Source organism: Eurosta solidaginis, chromosome 1 (assembly GCF_040869045.1).
Source record: "Eurosta solidaginis isolate ZX-2024a chromosome 1, ASM4086904v1, whole genome shotgun sequence".
Lineage (NCBI taxonomy): Eukaryota > Metazoa > Arthropoda > Insecta > Diptera > Tephritidae > Eurosta > Eurosta solidaginis.
This window is the reverse complement of record NC_090319.1, coordinates 114229709-114244876: the sequence shown is the minus strand read 5'-3', so window position 1 is coordinate 114244876 and position 15168 is coordinate 114229709.

The window sequence follows — 15168 nt, the reverse complement described above, 5'->3', positions numbered from 1 at the left end:
TGACCATATCTACCATAAAATATCGTCTGTGAACGATATAATACTAAGATATAGCAAAGCAGAATAAATTAGAAAAAAAAAGAAAAATAAAGAAAAACATTGAAATTATTCACGCAAACATATTTACTAAAATAAAATTGATTTCATAATTTTAAGCGACATAAAAAAGTTTGTATTATGGGATCTAAGCATCCGATTAATGGGCATATAATCAAACAAAGTTAGCCAGCCTAATAATAAATATAGTGGGTAATATACTGCCTATGCAATATTTCGAGCTAAAATCGAAAACTTTTTTCGGCCGTTTTTTTCGTTTAATATACAACGTGAAATTTTCCGATTCAATCAAGTTGCATTTAAATAATAATAAACTAAGTTGAAATAAAAGATAATATAATAAAATAAAATAAGAAATATCAAAATAAATTAGCATAAAAGACAATATACAAATTTTAATGTAATACCTTTGTAGCAAATTTACTTATTTTTTGTTCGCTATAAGACGTGATATATCTAAAATGAGCATAAAATCTGGAAATGCAAAAAACATTTGGGTCAAATATGCAATTAAGTGTTATAAATAAATTAATTTAGTGACTTTGAACAAAAGTTGACTCATTATTTCTGATTTTTTTTTTTAAAGCACCTAAAATGAAAAACAAAGAATCTGTTAAATAAAGACCTATGCTTTTACGTGTAAGTAAAATTTGTCCAAAAAAATAGGCCGGTTAAGCTACTACTTCCCTTTAAAGTTTTTTGGTGCGATAACAATTATTTTAGAACAATTTTTTAAAGATTTTGGTACAAACCAAGATAGGTAATTGGAAACAATGGTAAACAATATTTTATTTCAACAGAAAATGAGCGAAGCAGTAGTTCTCTCACCGTTTGGCGTGTACAAATATATACATATGTAGAGATGAAACATTTGAGCAACGGAACAATTGAGAATTTGGAGCTATGTACTCAGGGGGGTTTGTGAACATAATGCGTCCTACAGATGGCAATTTCGATAGTTGCACAGATTCTCGAATTTAGAAAAAAACTTTTTCTATTAATTATAAACAAATAGAGTAATATTTGTTAACAAAAATAGTCCTATGCACTGCGGCTGATCAATACGAATCGATTCATATAACTTTTATATGATTTTACGTATGCTAAGTATGCGAAACAGCCTGTCAATTGATTGTATGGAAATTTTGTTAGCGTATTAATATATAGATAGTGGGTAATATACTGCCTATGCAATATTTCGACCTAAAATCGAAAACGTTTTTGGGTCGTTTTTTTTCGTTTAATATACAACGTGAAATTTTCCGATTCAATCAAGTTGCATTTAAATAATGATAAACTAAGTTGAAATAAAAGATAATACAATAAAATAAAATAAGAAATATCAAAATAAATTAGCATAGAAGACAATATACAAATTTTAATTTAATATCTTTGTAGCAAATTTAATATACAACGTGATAAAAGATAGTATAATAAAATAAGAAATATCAAAATAATTTTGTTAGCGTATTAATATATATATAGTGGGTAATATACTGCCTATGCAATATTTCGCCCTAAAATCGAAAACGTTTTTGGGTCGTTTTTTTCCGTTTAATATACAACGTGAAATTTTCCGATTCAATCAAGTTGCATTTAAATAATAATAAACTAAGTTGAAATAAAAGATAATATAATAAAATAAAATAAGAAATATCAAAATAAATTAGCATAAAAGACAATATACAAATTTTAATGTAATATCTTTGTAGCAAATTTATTTATTTTTTGTTCACTATAAGACGTGCTATATCTAAAATGAGGATACCATCTGGAAATGCAAAAAACATTTGGGTCAAATTTGCAATTAATTATAAATAATAATAAATAAATTTAGTGAGTTTGAACAAAAGTTGACTCATTATTTCTGATTTATTTTTTTAAAGCACCTAAAATGAAAAACAAAGAATCTGTTAAATAAAGACCTATGCTTTTACGTGTAAGTAAAATTTGTCCAATAAATAAGGCCGGTTAAGTTATTACTCCTCTTTAAAGTTTTTTTGTGCGCTAACAATTATTTTAGAAAAATTTTTTAAAGATTTTGGTACAAACCAATATAGGTAATTGGAAACAATGGTAAACAATATTTTATTTCAACAGAAAATGAGCGAAGCAGTAGTTCTCTCACCGTTTGGCGTGTACAAATATATACATATGTAGAGATGAAACATTTGAGCAACGGAACAATTGAGAATTTGGAGCTATGTACTCAGGGGTGTTTGTGAACATAATGCGTCCTACAGATGGCAATTTCGATAGTTGCACAGATTTTCGAATTTACAAAAAACTTTTTCTATTAATTATAAACAAATATAGTAATATTTGTTAACAAAAATAGTCCTATGCACTGCGGCTCATCAATACGAATCGATTCATATAACTTTTATATGATTTTACGTATGCTAAGTATGCGAAACAGCCTGTCAATTGATTGTATGGAAATTTTGTTTGCGTATTAATATATAGATAGTGGGTAATATACTGCCTATGCAATATTTCGAGCTAAAATCGAAAACTTTTTTGGGCCGTTTTTTTTTTCGTTTAATATACAACGTGAAATTTTCCGATTCAATCAAGTTGCTTTTAAATAATAATAAACTAAGTTGAAATAAAAGATAACATAATAAAATAAAATAAGAAATATCAAAATAAATTAGCATAAAAGACAATATACAAATTTTAATGTAATATCTTTGTAGCAAATTTATTTATTTTTTGTTCACTATAAGACGTGCTATATCTAAAATGAGCATAAAATATGGAAATGCAAAAAAAAATTGTGTCAAATTTGCAATTAATTGTTATAAATAAATAAATTTAGTGAGTTTGAACAAAAGTTGACTCATTATTTCTGATTTATTTTTTTTAAAGCACCTAAAATAAAAAACAAAGAATCTGTTAAATAAAGACCTGTGCTTTTACGTGTATGTAAAATTTGTCCAAAAAATAGGCCGGTTAAGTTATTACTTCTCTTTAAAGTTTTTTTGTGCGCTAACAATTATTTTAGAACAATTTTTTAAAGATTTTGGTACAAACCAAGATAGGTAATTGGAAACAATGGTAAACAATATTTTATTTCAACAGAAAATGAGCGAAGCAGTAGTTCTCTCACCGTTTGGCGTGTACAAATATATACATATGTAGAGATGAAACATTTGAGCAACGGAACAATTGAGAATTTGGAGCTATGTACTCAGGGGGGTTTGTGAACATAATGCGTCCTACAGATGGCAATTTCGATAGTTGCACAGATTCTCGAATTTAGAATAAACTTCTTCTATTAATTATAAACAAATAGAGTAATATTTGTTAACAAAAATAGTCCTATGCACTGCGGCTGATCAATACGAATCGATTCACATAACTTTTATATGATTTTACGTATGCGAAACAGCCTGTCAATTGATTGTATGGAAATTTTGTTAGCGTGTTAATATATAGATAGTAGAGTAATATACGGCCTATGCAATATTTCGACCTAAAATCGAAAACGTTTTTGGGTCGTTTTTTTTTCGTTTAATATACAAGGTGAAATTTTCCGATTCAATCAAGTTGCATTTAAATAATAATAAACTAAGTTGAAATAAAAGATAATATAATAAAATAAAATAAGAAATATCAAAATAAATTAGCATAAAAGACAATATACAAATTTTAATGTAATATCTTTGTAGCAAATTTAATATACAACGTGATAAAAGATAATATAATAAAATAAAATAAGAAATATCAGAAAAAATTCGCATAAAAGATAATATACAAATTTTAATGTAATATCTTTGTAGCAAATTTATTTATTTTTTGTTCACTATAAGACGTGCTATATCTAAAATGAGCATAAAATCTGGAAATGCATTTGGATCAAATTTGCAATTAATTGTTATAAATAAATAAATTTAGTGAGTTTGAACAAAAGTTGACTCATTATTTCTGATTTCATTTTTTTTAAAGCACCTAAAATGAAAAACAAAGAATCTGTTAAATAAAGACCTATGCTTTTACGTGTAAGTAAAATTGAACCAAAAAAATGGGCCGGTTAAGTTATTACTTCTCTTTAAAGTTTTTTTGTGCGCTAACAATTATTTTAGAACAATTTTTAAAGATTTTGGTACAAACCAATATAGGTAATTGGTAACAATGGGAAACAATATTTTATTTCAACAGAAAATGAGCGAAGCAGTAGTTCTCTCACCGTTTGGCGTTTACAAATATATTCATATGTAGAGATGAAACATTTGAGCAACGGAACAATTGAGAATTTGGAGCTATGTACTCAGGGGAGTTTGTGAACATAATGCGTCCTACAGATGGCAATTTCGATAGTTGCACAGATTTTCGAATTTACAAAAACTTTTTCTATTAATTATAAACAAATAGAGTAATATTTGTTAACAAAGATAGGCCTATGCACTGCGGCTGATCAATACGAATCGATTCATATAACTTTTATATGATTTTACGTATGCTAAGTATGCGAAACAGCCTGTCAATTGATTGTATGGAAATTTTGTTAGCGTATTAATATATAGATAGTGGGTAATATACTGCCTATGCAATATTTCGACCTAAAAACGAAAACTTTTTTGAGTCGTTTTTTTTCGTTTAATATACAACGTGAAATTTTCCGATTCAATCAAGTTGCATTTAAATAATAATAAACTAAGTTGAAATAAAAGATAATATAATAAAATAAAAAATATCAAAATAAATTAGCATAAAAGACAATGTACAAATTTTAATGTAATATCTTTGTAGCAAATTTATTTATTTTTTGTTCACTATAAGACGTGCTATATCTAAAATGAGCATAAAATATGGAAATGCAAAAAAAATTTGTGTCAAATTTGCAATTAATTGTTATAAATAAATAAATTTAGTGAGTTTGAACAAAAGTTGACTCATTATTTCTGATTTATTTTTTTTAAAGCACCTAAAATGAAAAACAAAGAATCTGTTAAATAAAGACCTATGCTTTTACGTGTAAGTAAAATTTGTCCAAAAAATAGGCCGGTTAAGTTATTACTTCTCTTTAAAGTTTTTTTGTGCGCTAACAATTATTTTAGTACAGTTTTTTAAAGATTTTGGTACAAACCAATATAGGTAATTGGAAACAATGGAAACAATATTTTATTTCAACAGAAAATGAGCGAAGCAGTAGTTCTCCCACCGTTTGGCGTGTACAAATATATACATATGTATGTAGACATAAAAAATTTGAGCAACGGAACAATTGAGAATTTGGAGCTATGTACTCAGGGGGGTTTGTGAACATAATGCGTCCTACAGATGGAAATTTCGATAGTTGCACACATTTTCGAATTTACAAAAAACTTTTTCTATTAATTATAAACAAATAGAGTAATATTTGTTAACAAAGATAGGCCTATGCACTGCGGCTGATCAATACGAATCGATTCATATAACTTTTATATGATTTTACGTATGCTAAGTATGCGAAACAGCCTGTCAATTGATTGTATGGAAATTTTGTTAGCGTATTAATATATAGATAGTGGGTAATATACTGCCTATGCAATATTTCGACCTAAAAACGAAAACTTTTTTGAGTCGTTTTTTTTCGTTTAATATACAACGTGAAATTTTCCGATTCAATCAAGTTGCATTTAAATAATAATAAACTAAGTTGAAATAAAAGATAATATAATAAAATAAAATAAGAAATATCAAAATAAATTAGCATGAAAGACAATATACAAATTTTAATGTAATATCTTTATAGCAAATTTAATATACAACGTGATAAAATATAATATAATAAAATAAAATAAGAAATATCAAAATAAATTAAAATAAAAGACAATATACAAATTTTAATGTAATATCTTTGTAGCAAATTTATTTATTATTTGTTCACTATAAGAAGTGCTATATCTAAAATGAGGATAAAATCTGGAAATGAAAAAAACATTTGTGTCAAATTTGCAATTAATTGTTATAAATAAATAAATTTAGTGAGTTTGAACAAAAGTTGACTCATTATTTCTGATTTTTTTTTTTTTAAAGCACCTAAAATGAAAAACAAAGAATCTGTTAAATAAAGACCTATGCTTTTACGTGTAAATAAAATTTGTCCAAAAAAAGGCCGGTTAAGATATTACTTCTCTTTAAAGTTTTTTTGTGCGCTAACAATAATTTTAGTACAATTTTTTAAAGATTTTGGTACAAACCAATATAGGTAATTGGAAACAATGGAAACAATATTTTATTTCAACAGAAAATGAGCGAAGCAGTAGTTCTCTCACCGTTTGGCGTGTACAAATATATACATATGTAGAGATGAAACATTTGAGCAACGGAACAATTGAGAATTTGGAGCTATGTACTCAGGGGGGTTTGTGAACATAATGCGTCCTACAGATGGCAATTTCGATAGTTGCACAGATTTTCGAATTTACAAAAAACTTTTTCTATTAATTATAAACAAATAGAGTAATATTTGTTAACAACGATAGGCCTATGCACTGCGGCTGATCAATACGAATCGATTCATATAACTTTTATATGATTTTACGTATGCTAAGTATGCGTAACAGCCTGTCAATTGATTGTATGGAAATTTTGTTAGCGTATTAATATATAGATTAGATATTAGATATATATATTAGATTAGATTAGATTATTATTATTTTTTTAAGGGCCGCTTGATTTGAAAATTAGAATTGTAAACGTAAAACATTGGCCGATGTGCTCTGCATGAAAGCCTGCAGAGCCGAACATAATGCCCAGGGCAAGACGTTGTGCAGTATATCAAAATCGAAAATATATCTCCTCAGACAGCGAGAAAAATAAAGTTTACATCTTTAATTAAAGGGCAAAAAGTATACTTTTCTGTTCACTATATAGTTTGGTAGCATAAATTGTTACGAATAGAGTGAAAGGCAGTAAGGGAAGTAGTCGAATGGGGTGCAATGGAGAACAGCAGGAATAGCAGAGTTGCGTTGCATCAATATACCTTCAACCTATGTATCAATATTACAGATAAATGTAGAAAAAAATACAAGAAAACATTTCCTCATAAATACTGCAAATAAGGTGTGTCCTTAGTTCTATATATTCCAAAATCATCACAGTTTATATCTGTTTAAAAATTGTATTATTGATGTTTGTGTGTGCGCTAATTTTCACCGGTCAGCTATTAGTTGCGCTACTTGTTAAGGTTTACAATGGTAGATTTACTTATTTGAACCAGTTTTATGGACGATCTAGTTTTCATATATGTGTAAAGAAAATCCATTTTCCTTAAAAATATTACGAAAATCTATAGACTATAGTTAGGTTTTATTTATCATGTATCCCGTTACAGTTAAGGCAACGTTTATTTTTATTTACTCATGGATAAGGCTTATTTGTAGCATAAATACCTTATTCTAAGGTTCATCTATAAGGAGTGAAACCAGTATTCCTTATTGTTTACAACCGCTTATGCCAGTTTCTGCTGTTCAAGGTCATTGCTGAACACATGTATAAAAAATGTGTAAGATATTTCTTAAACTCGATCCCTGGTCCTTTTCCCGGAATGAAAAACATATTAAATTACACGTTTGAAAAAAATATATATAAACTTATTTTGGTTTTAAATGCAAACTTCGCAAGGTTTAAAACGAAATGAGCTCATATAACTAGTTTTGAATGTAAACATTTTTGTTTAAGCTCAGTCCAGAGAAAGTCCATTTTTTAAGCCAAACACACACTAATATTGAAACATTGGGGTGTAGATTTAAAACTTAATTGTTTAAAAGTGAAACGAGGAAGAGTACCACATTTTAACCAAATCAAACAATAAATATGGTTTTTTTTTTGGAATAGATCGGTCCTGGTGCACTCCTCTGAAAGAAAAATGTATCGAATACTAGGCTAGTCAAATAGGTACAGCTGTACCGAAACAAAATAAGAAACTGGTTAAAGAGGAAAACAAATACAAGCAATTCGTACTAATAAACGCTTCTAGAATAAGTCGGTCCCTGGTCCACTCCCCACAAAGAAAAAGGCAAAAGGTATCACTTTACCAAAATTCAAGCAACCCCCACTATAAAGCGGATTTTTTTTTTTTTTTTTTTTTTGGAATAGGTCGGCCTCTTCTCTACTTTCAAAAAAGGGAACAAAAAAACCATTCACAGAAACACTCTCCATGTTGTTGCGAAGCTTGCTTGGAAGTTTGATTATTCTAACCGATGCCAGAAATAAACCCCCAGAAATAGTTCAATGACTTTGTCGCAATTAAGCTAAAATGTTTGCTCTGTCTACCTGCGCAACTATGCTGCAAAACGACATCGAAACCTATCCGAGCTATACAATAAATACACTGGGGGTCGTTTAGTATATAATGCCATAAAAAGTGTATTCGTGGCAGGGGCGTCCTAGTCGGCATTTTGTCGGCAAAACGATGATCAAAAAGTTTCAGTGATTTTTTAAAAATTTAAATTTTTTTGTGATAGATACCAAATATGTTGAAGATCTAAAATTGGTTTTTAATTATATTTACTAGTCGGCAATTTGTCGGCAAAATGATGATCACAAATTTTCAGTGATTCTGAAAAGATTGAAAATTTTGCGTGCTACAAAACGTGATATGTTTTGGTATTTTTTATAAGTCAGTCCATTACCATCATTCTACACCACTTTACTACCCAGTTTTTAATCTAAAACTGAAAGGGTTGTTTCATAAACAACACTTTGAAATGTGAAAGAAGGCCAAACAGCCGATCAAAACCCGTTAAGTGAAAAATATAAGATAAATAATTTGACCTAAAATCTAAACCGTTGAGTAGGTAAGACTAAAGGTTCATGCACACTGTACGACGCGACATGTAGCGACAAAATATTCTTTGCATGTATTCTTATGGTACCATGCACATTTAGCGATAGTCGTACGACACGACACGACCAAGTTGACCAACTAGGCAAAAATGCCGCGAATATTTTGTCGGAACGTCTCGCTACATGCCGCGTCGTATAATGTGCATTAATCAAATACTGATTGAAGAATAAAGATGTTGCAGGGACGAAAAATAGTGTGAGGCAAGCTTCACAAAACCTCTAGTAGGTCACATGCAACATCTCTATTCTTCAAGTAGTCTTTGCATGAACCTTAAACAGTTGTGTTTGCTGAAAGCGCGATTGTCGTGCAGTTTGCCGGTACTAGCGCAATTCAAAATCTGAATTTTAAAAGCATGCTGTGATAACTTTCCGCGTTATTACACCGAAATAGATTTAGTTGTTGTTGGGAGCCATTGCGTGCGCATCGTTATTTGCTATAAATTGCTGATAGCATTCAATTACTTACATTTCTCAAAATTAATTTTGGAGTGATAAGTCCAGTGTTATTTTCTATATTATTTAGATAATTGTTTCAGTTAACTAGGTATAGAAAGCTTTGGTGATTGCTATAATAAAATGAAATAGGTCAAAGTTTGCAACTATCCACATTTATGAAAAATTCTCTAAGCTTAAAAAATATACTTAGGATTCTTAGAAAGTTTTTGAATATCAAGCATTTGGTCATCGCGTTCAAACATAATGGGAAGCGCGTCAAAGTCAAACATATAGGAGCTCCGTTAAATCCATTCGAAGCGTCCAACAGAAAGTCTTCGATTTCATCAATTCGACAGGGTTCAACTTTATTGAGTCCAGATTTTGCTATGCCTGAACATCCAACGGCATCGTCTACACAAGATTTACTTCAAAATAGCTCCACTTCTGTTTCTTCTCAACGTCTTACAGAAGTTGCTCCATCATTTCCTAAAGCTCCTACTGCGTTGACAGGTGCATCACCATCAGAACAGTTACCAGATCAGTTAACACTAACACCTGAACCATCATCGACTTCACTATTCCAATCGATAGAAGTAGACACTTGGGTTCAATTCTCCGGCAAGATTGCTGTATTTCTGACAAATTTTGAACGAATGAGTGAGGTCTTGAGTAGAATGAAAAACGAAGCTGTGCCAAATTTAACAGCATTTTTCAGCGATGTAACCGACTGTTAAAGAATATGAATATTACTTGCAAATCCTTTTATTTGCCCTTTTGCTAGGTTCGTATCACTAAACTGTTGAATAAATAACTCCAATTTTGAATAATGGAGAAATGGCCTTTATTAAAGTACTTCACAATAACACTTATACTTTGCTACTCGCTGGCTTAGTAACCAAACTGATTCATAACTCAAATGAAACTCTACTATTGGCCGCCAGATCGCGTGCTTAATCACTAACTGATTGATAGATCAACTCAAACTGAATTACAGCGCCTCTATATCTGTCGCCTTTTATACTCTTTGGTTTCCTCGTTCGCATTTTTCTAGAATCTACTAGCATTGTCCATGAGCTCTCAAACTTCTCAGCTATAACTAAAATTGCACATTTTTATACATCTTTTAGGCGCTTCCAGAATCTACTAGTCCATTATCTCTCAAACTTCTCAGATATATGCATGTGTTAGTGCATTGACTCTCCGCTGCTCGTATACGTACATGGTACATATATGTAGACGCAGTTATTGTTTCGTTTATGTTGATACATAATGATTGAATTATTGATGTGCATTCACGTCACTGCTTAGCATCGGCTTAGAGACGATAGCATCGCTCAGTGCTGCTAACATTCTTTACACTGCCCTCCACCTAAGTCTGATCGTCCCGATCAGACAAATCTCTCGATCTAAACGCTGCTAGCATCGCCAAATGTACCACTCTTCTATTTCGTGATTTCCGAATTGCTTGTATGCATGCCTTGTGTACGGTCCTTCCCAACTGCACCGATATTTGGATGGAACACCTTTCCGCCGGTGAGGGTTGTATAGCAGTACCAAATCTCCCTCCCGGAAACCTTCCGAATTATTTTCCTTGTCGTAGCTGTGTTCCATCTTACTACTCATTATTCTGGATCGTTCTTTCGCACTTTGTTGCTTGGCCAATGAAGAACTACTTTGTAGAGCTTGCTCTTGACGGGTTGGCTTCACATACTCAGTATCGTTCCGACGTTTTCCAACAGAAGTGCGCGCTGGCTTGAAGTCATCCTTGCATTCTTTCTTAAAAACTCTTTCAGTCATTTTAGTGCATCCATTAGGGTTTGTCGATGCCGGTCTTTTTCTCGCAAGTACTTTTAATTTCGCTTTATTTGGCACATTCGACCCATCAACCTTTCCTTTTGACTTTCGTGGCCTTTGTCGAGTCTTCTTCACCAGCACTCGCTTACTGCTGAACCCTTTTTCCAAACTGAAGTAAAGTGGCACATCTTGGTTCTCATAATGCATCACCCTTCTCTGCATATCGATTTTGATGTCATGATCAACCAAGAAATCCACTCCCAATATAACTTCATCAACAATCTCCGCCACAACGATTTTGTGTAAAACCATGACCTACCCAATTAAGACTTCACAGGTCACTTCTCCCCGGACTTGGTTATACTCGCCTGTGACCGTACGCAACCTTGCTCCAGGTAATGACTTTACTCTCCTGTGGACCAAATCAGATCGAATCAAGGAATGAGATGCCCCCGTATCTACAATCAGTACACGCTCTTTACCATCCACATTCCCTCTGATGGTAAGACTGCTTGATTTCCTTCCAATCTGCGACACAGATATCACAGGACATTCAATAGCCGGGGCAAGTTTTCGTTCTTTACATCCGACACGCTCTTGCTCATTTCCGCCAGCTTTCCGTTTACGGCCACCCACATTGTTGAAACTATTAGGACCAAGATCGCAATGACGTGCAAAGTGACCTGGGTTGCCGCACTTGAAACATTTGATAACTCCGGCATTCTTCTGTTGAGATCCCTTCAGTGCTTCCAAAATTATGTCTACCCACTCTGGCCTTTCTACTTCCACACGGCGTGCTTTGAAAACTGGCTTACACAGAAGCGACGCTGTTTCTTGAATCAGAGCATGCGATACCGTTTCAGCAAATGTTAGTTTTGAATTCGCATATGTAGCGCTTCGTTTCCACATCGCGTATGCCATTTATAAAGCTCTGAATTTTTACTCTTTCGGTGTATTCCACGGGTGCGTCGGCATTCGCCAAATGTGCAAGCCTTTCGATATCTGACGCAAACTCCTGCAAAGTCTCATTAGCTTTTTGGTAGCGGTTTTGCAACTCTATTTGGTGTATCTGCTTCCTGTTTTCGCTTCCGTATCGCCTCTCTAGAGCGCTCATCAATGTTTCGTAGTTGTTCCGCTCTCCCTCGGGAATAGTCTGTAGGATTTCAGCAGCAGATCCTTTCAATGCCACGAATAGTGCAGCAACTTTATCTTCCGCACTCCAGTTGTTCACTGCTGCGGTCTTCTCAAACTGAATCTTAAAGACCTGGAAAGGAACAGAGCCGTTCCTGTATACGACCTCTCAAAGCATCCACCTCTGCCTCGAATTTTTCTTCAAACTGCGCTATTTTCTCGTCCATACGCGCTTCGAGTTTTGATGATATACGTGCTTCTTGCTCTTTCAGTTGTGTTTCCATCTTTGATGTAATCTGTGTCGACATTTCTGAAATACGTGTCTCATGTGATTCCAGCTGGGATGCCATATATGTCTTCTGCTCTTTCAGTTGAGATGACATTTGCGACGACATTTCTGTTATACGTGCCTCTTGCGCTTCCATCTTGGATGTTAAACGTGTCTCCTGCTCTTCCAGTTGAGATGACACTGTCGATGTTTGAGCAGATATTGCAGCTAAAATCATGTTCAAGTCTGTGCTGGTAACCGGTGTCTGCTGGTCTGCGATGTTTCGTTTTTCTCATCAATTTTTGTTGTCTCCTCGCCATCAAGATGAAAGACATACTCTTCCACATCAATTCCTTCTGCTTCCATTGCCTCTCGTAGCCGTGCCTGAAGTTCAAGTTTAACGCCGCTTGTATTCAATCCACGGCTCTCCAACTCCTTCTTTAGTTGCTGGATCTTCAATTCACTGAACTTTGCCATGTCCTTGTTGTCCTCTGGAATTTATTCAACAATTCCTCTTCTGACACCAATTGTAACGAATTTACTTGCAAATCCTCTTATTTGCCCTTTTGCTAAGTTCGTATCACTAAACTGTTGAATAAGTAACTACAATTTTGAATAATGGAAAAATGGCCTTTATTAAAGTACTTCACAATAACACTTATACTTTGCTACTCGCTGGTTTAATAACCAAACTGATTCATAACTCAAATGAAACTCTACTATTGGCCGCCAGATCGCGTGCTTAATCACTAACTGATTGATAGCTCAACTCAAACTGAATTACAGCGCCTCTACATCTGTCGCCTTTTATACTCTTTGGTTTCCTCGTTCGCACTTTTCTAGAATCTACTAGCATTGTCCATGAGCTCTCAAACTTCTCAGCTATAACTAAAATTGCACAATTTTATACATCTTTGAGGCGCTTCCAGAATCTACTAGTCCAGTAGGTCTCAAACTTCTCAGATATATGCATGTGTTAGTACACTGACTCTCCACTGCTCGTATACGTACATGGTACATATATGTAGACGCAGTTATTAGCCGTGTTTTTTAACACGCGCGTATACGTTTCGTTTGCGCGTGTTAAAAAACGCCTATCTTCGCTTAGATAATGCTTAGGAGACCCATCTAGCGGCTGTGGTAAAACAACTAGCTACAGCAACAGGGTGTACCGAAAAGCGGAGACGCAACGCTCTGATGGCCATAGGGTATAACATATAGCTGAATCAGTTGCGATGAATTGTGGACACACATATAATACATAGAATTAGTGTACAGGGTGAAACAAAGACACATATTTCAGTTACATCTGAGTATAATGCGTATTGAAATTTAGTAGGACAAAATTTATGCGCAGCAATTTCAGAGGTGTATTTATAGTTTGTCTCTTAGCAGTCAATATAAAGTTTAAGCGTAAACGGATATACGCGTGTTAAAAAACACGGCTATTGTTTCGTTTATGATGATACATAATGATTGAATTATTGATGTGCATTCAGTCACTGCTTAGCATCGGCTTAGAGACGATAGCATCGCTCAGTGCTGCTAACATTCGTTACAATATTAACGAAGAGAATGAAAAATTGTTGGAAATTGCTAAAGAAGAGGAAAACAATCTTGGGCGTAACAAATCTTTTCTGCATGTTGGTAGTGAAGCTATAGTAGACCATGACCCTGGAAAAAAAATGAAAATATCGACTACCAATAAACGCAAATATTTAATTGCTCTTGGACCATATCAGCCAAATCTTGACGTTTATCCAATCAATGCCGAAATTTCGTTGAATAAGCAGTGTCGATTCAACTCTGCATGGTATTCAGAATACTCATTATTAGAGTACAGTCCATATAAAGACGCTGCATTTTGCTTTGTTTGCATTTTATTTTCGGAAGGCATTGGGAGATCGCAAGCTAGTCCAGAATGGGTATCGGTAGGTGTTGGTCAGTGGCATAAAATGAAGAGCCGAGGTCAAAATAAAAAAGGAAAATTGGCTGAACATTTCACTTCAGAATCTCATCGAGCTGCTTTAAGTGATTACTGCAATTTCATCAATGAAGGAGCCAATATCAAAATCTTAATGGACAAATCCATCAGAGAACACGCGATTCAAGAAGCACAAGAAAAAGAATACCATTTGAAAGGTCTGCAAATCCTAGTTGATGTTTCTAGAACTTTTGGAAGGCAAAGCTTGGCTTTTCGTGGTCACGATAACACTTTGGAAAAATGCGATGGAAATTTCCTACAAATTGTCAACCTAGTTTCACGCCATTGCCCTTTATTGAAGAAATTGTTAGATGAAACTTCAAGAAGACCACGCCAGGTGTCGTATCTTGGTCCAGCCACACAAAATGAATTCATTGCTCTCTTAAGGATTGAAACTCAAGAAGCCATTGTAAATGAAGTCAACCAAGCAGGTATTTTTTCTGTCATGGCTGACACTACTCCGGACCCGTCTCATCAAGATCGAATTGCTATCAACATTCAATACGTGCTTGAAATTGAGGGCGAACTTGTTCCGGTTATTGAAAATGGACGTCGTCCTGACCAAAAAGACGAAAGAAGACTTGTCCAATAAAATTGTGTCGGCTCTTCAATCACTTAAAGTTTCTATTAAAAACATCGTTCTCCAATCTTACGACTATGC